The 6,548-nt window shown below is 49.0% G+C and overlaps 1 pseudogene; it reads right to left on the bottom strand.

The window, feature by feature from the left end:
• Positions 1–356: 356 nt before the first annotated feature.
• On the bottom strand, positions 357–475 carry LOC146029642 (5S ribosomal RNA; annotated as a pseudogene).
• Between the last annotated feature and the right edge of the window lie 6,073 nt (positions 476–6,548).

The following is a 6,548-nucleotide window of genomic DNA, read 5'->3' as shown; positions in this document are numbered from 1 at the left end:
GTCAATTGAGACATTTAACATTGTTCCCTATGGGAAATCTCGGGCATCTCGTCTGTCGCATCGCACCTGATTTTTTAGTGCATTCAATGCCCGAGATGGCCGAGATGGGCGCCCTTCTAAGTAAAGAGTACCGAAATTTCTTTATAAATAACTGTTCCTCTAAACATACATGTAGGATCAATAATTCGTTATCGTAGAGGAAAATAACAGTTATGGTGGCGCAGGACACACCCCCTTATTGCAAGGGATTAGTGGTAGGGGACAGTGGAATGGGGATCAAGAAATCAGGTGAAAAGAGGGAGAGAAAAGATAACGGTCATGCATAACTCCCACAGTGTGTTAGCTTCTGTTATGGTGAGCTACAGCACCGGCTATTCCCTGTTAGTTCCCCAGACAGGTACTAGGTCGGCCCATCACTGTTTAGCTTCTGGGTTCGGATGGTACCAGGCGGATTCAGTGAGGTATGGCTGTAGAGTAATAATGAGAGGGCACCGCTGATCCGAAGTGAGCTGAAGCGTGCTTCTGCTGTTGGCTACACCACCTGGAGTCCTTCCCTGTTACCATGTGGGCATTGCAGGGAGGTAGATTGTGGTGATGCCAATGAGAGAGTCACTTAGAATTGAGACTTTAAGATGGGATAGTAAAGAGAGGGTTGGATGTGTAGTCTGGACCCTGCTTCTGCTGTCCCCAATCTTACAAGGTATAGGATTGCGGATGAGAGAGAGGGGGCAAGGCAGTCCTCCCTTGAATATGGAGAAGAAATAGAGTTATGGCGAGTTGCCTGAATTGAAAAAAGTAATAGTTACAGAATAACTGGAGAACATTAGGAAATGTAAATGTACCCTCAGTCCAATCAGTGGCTAGTGTTCTGGGTGTCAGGTTTTAGTTGACCTGATCACCCGTTCACCCCGGGGTTTGTTTAGACACTGTTATTGAACAGGATGTAGGCGGTTCGGTTGCTCAATATCCCAGAGGTCTGAGAATAGGTTCATATACGGGAGGTTCTGTTTCAGGGTAATTGTCACCTTGAGACAGTCTCCACACAGAGTTTGTGTTAGTGAGAGGGGATGGAGTCTCCTAAGTTGTACAGTAATGGTAACACGTTGGCGTATTGTTCACTGTGAAGAGACCATGTTAACGCCGTGTTGTGAATGTAGGTAATGGTCGGCGCCGTGGTCTCCAAATATGAACTATCAGGTATTTCCAGCTGGTACCATATACACACAGCTAATCAACGACACTGGTAAAGTTTCAATGGGTATAGCACGAATACGGCAAAGTGAACTAGGGTTACGGTGTAGAATCACATATGTTTTGGTATACAAACGAGCGATATAGTACACACAAAGGCAATGCAGGGTGTGGAATCACACTGAGTACGTTGCTGTCTACAGATCGCCGCACTCGGCTGGGACAGAATGGAATCAGAAGCTCTGTGCAATGAGCTTTGGAGATAAATAATGTGGAGAGAGATAAAGGGTTTTATGTACTAAGACCAGAAGAGTGGTAAAGAGATAAAGTAGCAGCCAATCTGCCCCTAAATGCCACGTTACAGGCTGGGTTTGAAAATGGCAGTTTGGAGCTGGTTGACTGATGGTTTACCCCTCTCCAATTTATCTCTCTACAAGGCATAGTACATCTCCCCATGGTGTGGTGCATTTCTTTGCCAGGGCTACTGTCACACATTGGCTTCCAGGCCCCATCACCTGATGTGGCATTGCTGCTTCCTAGCCTTAGGGAGACCTGCGCTATGCCAGACATCTCTATGGTCATCTGTCATATTGGGGAGTATGGGTGCCGCCATCTTTATTCCTGTCAGCTGACTCTCTGATCACCAACCAGAAGCTGCTCTAGCATCAGCTGACCCAAGGAGCCTGTCATCGTATAGGGCAGTGGTTCCCAACCCTGGTCCTCAAGTACCCCCAACAGTGCATGTTTTGCAGGTCTCCACACAAAATCACAAGTGCTATAATTAGCTCCACCTGTGGATCTTTTCAAATGTGCCTGAATAATGAGTGCACCTGCTGGGCGACCTGGAAAACCTGCACTGTTAGGGGTACTTGAGGACCAGGGTTGGGAACCACTGGTATAGGGCAACATATTTAAGGCAGTGAGCACCCAGTTCCAGGATATCTATACTCCTGTGACATTCTAGCAGTTCCTGGACACTGGGCCTGATTCAGCCCCACACAGTTCATAGTAAGCATGGGTGAGATCTCCCTGAGAACAAAGCCAATGATGGGGTGTCATCACTGGGCGTTCACGACAAGATTGTCAGCCAGACGGCATTTGTAGGCGGCTCCAGGACGTTGATGTCAGCTAGAGTGACCAACTCATCCCTTTAATCCGGGACACATATTAATTACACAGGTTCTGTGGCAGTTTAAAACCAGGTGAAAGCCAGCCACAGAACCTGTGTAATTAATATGTGTCCCGGATTAAAGGGATGAGTTGGTCACCCTAGTCCCAATCTCCCCAGGTCCATCGCAGAGCTGAGTAATTCTACAGGTTCTGGAGCTCAGTCCTTAGGACCCCACATGGAGCATGTTTTGCCGTTTTCCACACAGAATTGCAAGTGAGATAATTAGCTCCACTTGTGGCTCTTTTAAAACGTGTCAGTGAGTAATGATTACACCTGTGCACCTGCCAGATGACCTGGAAAACGTGGGGTTCTGAGGACCGAGTTTGAGAACCACTGATCTACCACATGCACACACAGACGTTCTAGGGTTGATTTTTCTGGGAGCCAATTAACCTACCAGCATAGGCGTGCGCACGGGGGGTGCCAGGGGTGCACAGGCACCTCCTAATGACCGGCACCCCCCGCACGAATGCAGCATTAACCTCTCCTGCCAGCAGCAGTGTGGAGCTGCCCGTCGCCGGAAGCAGTTTCCTCCGGCGCTAGGACCTGCATCTATGCGCTGGGCGCCCCACCGCCAGCGGCTCCATAAACAGGGAGACGGGGGAAACCTGCGGCAGCGCTCCTCACTCCTCCTCCCCCACCTACTAACCAGGAGCACCATGGACCTCAGACAGGGGTCACCTGCAGCAGCGCTCCGGCCTCATCAGCAAAGCTCCTTCCCCCGGCACCCCCTCCCCTCCTCTGCCTGGCAGCAGCTTTGTCCCCGGCCCACACACTACTGCAGTGGCAGGCTCCAGGCAGTTCTGTCATATACACATGACACTGTGTATATAGCAAAATGGGGGCATTATATGTGTATGGAACTACAGGGGGCATTAAGTATGTGGCACTACAGGGGCATATATGTGTGGCACTATGGGGGTAGTATGTATGTCGCACTATTGGGGCATTGTGTGTGGCACAAAAGGGTCAGCATTATGTGTATGGTACTTTGGTGGGCAGTATGTATGTGGCACTATTGGGGCATCGTGTGTGGCACCAAAGGGTCAGCATTATGTGTGTGGCACTACAGGGGCATTATGCATGTGGCACTATGCTGGGCATTATGGATGTAGAACTAAGGGGGGCTTTATATGTGGGTAACGAGCATGTAATCACTCCCAGACAATGAGCATGTAACCCCTTGGGCAACAGGCATGTAGTCCCTATGGCAATGAGCATGCAAACTCACCCCCACGCCCGTGTGAAGGGGCACGTAACCCCCTGGCATGGAGCATGTAAACCCTGGCATCGAACATGTAACTCCTGACAACAAGCATGTAGGTAAGCGCACTTATATGGCATAATAAGTAATGGGCATTATGGTGTGTGGCATAATGTGTAATGAGCAATATGGTGCATGGTATAATATGTAATGTACACATTTATACACCATATAAGTGTGGTGTAATGGGTAATTTGATGTGTGGCATACTGTGTAATGGGCATTGCTAAGTGTGGAATAATGTGTAATGGGCATTACAGCATATGGCATAATGTGTAATAGGCAATTCGGTGTGGGGCGTAATATGTCATGGGCATTATAGTGTGGGATGTAATAGGTAATTGGCATAACAGTGTGTGGCTTAATATGTAATTGGTATTATGGTATCTTTATGTGGCCTAATATGTAATTGGCATTATGGTGTGAAGCAAAATGGGCATAACAGTGTGAGGCATAACATGTAATGGACATCACAGTGTGGGGTGCAACGTGTAATGGGCATTACAGTGTGTGGTATAACGTGTAAGGCATATGGTATACTATGCAATGGCTGTGTGATGTGTAATAGGCATTATGGTGTAAATTTTTGGCGCATGCCTTTGGCATGCACTATCGCTATTGTCAAGTCCTGGCATAATGTGGCAGTACGGATGTACGGATGGTGTAATGGTTAGCATTACTGCCTCACAGCGCTGAGGTCATGGGTTCAATACCCACCATGGCCCTAACTGTGCAGAGTTTGTATATTCTCCCCGTACTTGCGTGGGTTTACTCCGGTTTCCTCCCACAATCCAAAAATATACTGGTAGGTTAATTGGCTCCCAAAAAATTTACCCTACAATGTCTGTCTGTGTGTATATGTGGTCGGGAATATAGATTGTAAGCTCCACTGGGGCAGGGGCTGATGTGAATGGTCAAATATCCTCTGTAAAGCGCTGTGGAATATGTGTGCGCTCTATAAGAAACTGCTAATAATAATAATGTGTAATGGGCATTATGGTGTGTGGCATTATATGTAATGGCCATTACAGTGTGCTAAATTATGTGTAATGGTCATTATACTTTACATTTTTGCAGCACTCCTTAGGTGCACACTGTCCCTGTTTATAGTATATGGGGGGGGGGGGGGGGAGGAATGATTCACTCTGAAGTGCATATACATAAATAAGTCACCTATTTATTTTGCATTTATGCTCATTAGGTCGTGATAGACACGCCCAGTAGGCGGCGATGGACACGCCCCTCCAATGGTGCACCCCCTAAAAAAATGGTCTGCGCACACCTATGCCTACCAGTATATATTTGGCTTGTGGGCGGAAACCCACGCAAGCACTGGGAGAATATACATAACCCATGACCTCAGTAATGCTAACCATTACATCGATGGTGTGTACGCATGCGCAGTGTCCCTATAATCTCTCATTGCGATATATATTACAGTTGCAAATGATGCTGAATTAGGACTAATTTTGGGGGTTACCTTGTTCCTCTTTTGTCTACTACTAGTGGCACCCCTGTAATGCATCAGAAACATGCAGTCGCTCATAAAGGGTTAACGAATACTTATTACTGTCTGGTGGCTCCTGACCCCAATCACAATAATCACAGAGAGGCTGAGGAACAGGAGACAGCAGAATGTTTGATCTCTGGCTTATCCCAGTGTCTCCGAACCATTAATGTGTGAGTGTCACCATTCTCCTAAAACCTGTTTTTCGTGTCTTCCCTTGTGTGGCTCATCCTCTCCTCACCTGCACACATGTATTCAGTCTACTGCTGCTGGTGTCTGTCCCTGATCTCAGATCACAGCCTCAGACCTGCCCCTGCAACTATCTGTACCTGCTCCAGTATCCTGACTTCCTCTGTGCTGCATGGGGACCGGGCCTGGAACTAGCCCACTATGCAGGTAATAAGGCAGGGGTCCTACATACCTGACCCTCTCCAATGTAGGATTGCCAGCACCTGTGGTGACACCTTTCTTATCGGTTACCTAGCTCCCCACAGGTGCTGGCAATCATATATTATCCATACCTCCCAGCATGCCCCTCTCCAGGAGGACACAATGCTCTGTTCCTGGGCTTCCCTGGTAACGTATGATTGCCAGCACCTGTGGTGACACCTTTCTTATCAGTTACCTAGCTCCCCACAGGTGCTGGCAATCATACATTATCCATACCTCCCAGCATGCCCCTCTCCAGGAGGACACAATGCTCTGTTCCTGGGCTTCCCTGGTAATGTAGGATTGCCAGCACCTGTGGTGACACCTTTCTTATCAGTTACCTAGCTCCCCACAGGTGCTGGCAATCATACATTATCCATACCTCCCAGCATGCCCCTCTCCAGGAGGACACAATGCTCTGTTCCTGGGCTTCCCTGGTAATGTAGGATTGCCATCACCTGTGGTGACACCTTTCTTATCAGTTACCTAGCTCCCCACAGGTGCTGGCAATCCTACATTACCAGGGAAGCCCAGGAACAGAGCATTGTGTCCTCCTGGAGAGGGGTATGCTGGGAGGTATGCAGCGGCGTAACTATAGCACCGCAGCCCCCGCCACCGCGGGGGGGCGCTGTGCATGTGGGGTGCGGGGGGCTGCGGTGCTATATTTACACCCCCCCAAATCCCCCGCAGACTTACCTATCTCGCTGGTTCTTCTTCTGCTGAGGACCACCACAAAATGGCTGCCCCCATATAGCACACAGTTCTCTGAAACTGTCTGCTGTATGGGGGCGGCCATTTTGTGGTGGTCCTCAGCAGAAGAAGAACGGAGCCACCGGGACCAGCGCAATAGGTAAGGCTGCAGGGGATTGGGGGGGGGGGGGGGGGGTTGCATGGGCGGCGGGGGATTGGGGGTGGGCGGCGGGGGGGGTTGGGGGCAAAACTTAGTTACGCCACTGGAGGTATGGATAATGTATGATAGCCAGCAC

The sequence above is a fragment of the Crinia signifera genome, chromosome 8, assembly GCF_055691185.1.
Source record: "Crinia signifera chromosome 8, ASM5569118v1, whole genome shotgun sequence".
Taxonomy (NCBI): Eukaryota; Metazoa; Chordata; class Amphibia; order Anura; family Myobatrachidae; genus Crinia; species Crinia signifera.
Note: the sequence above shows the minus strand (reverse complement) of the source record. Positions and strands in the feature narration are given on the sequence as shown.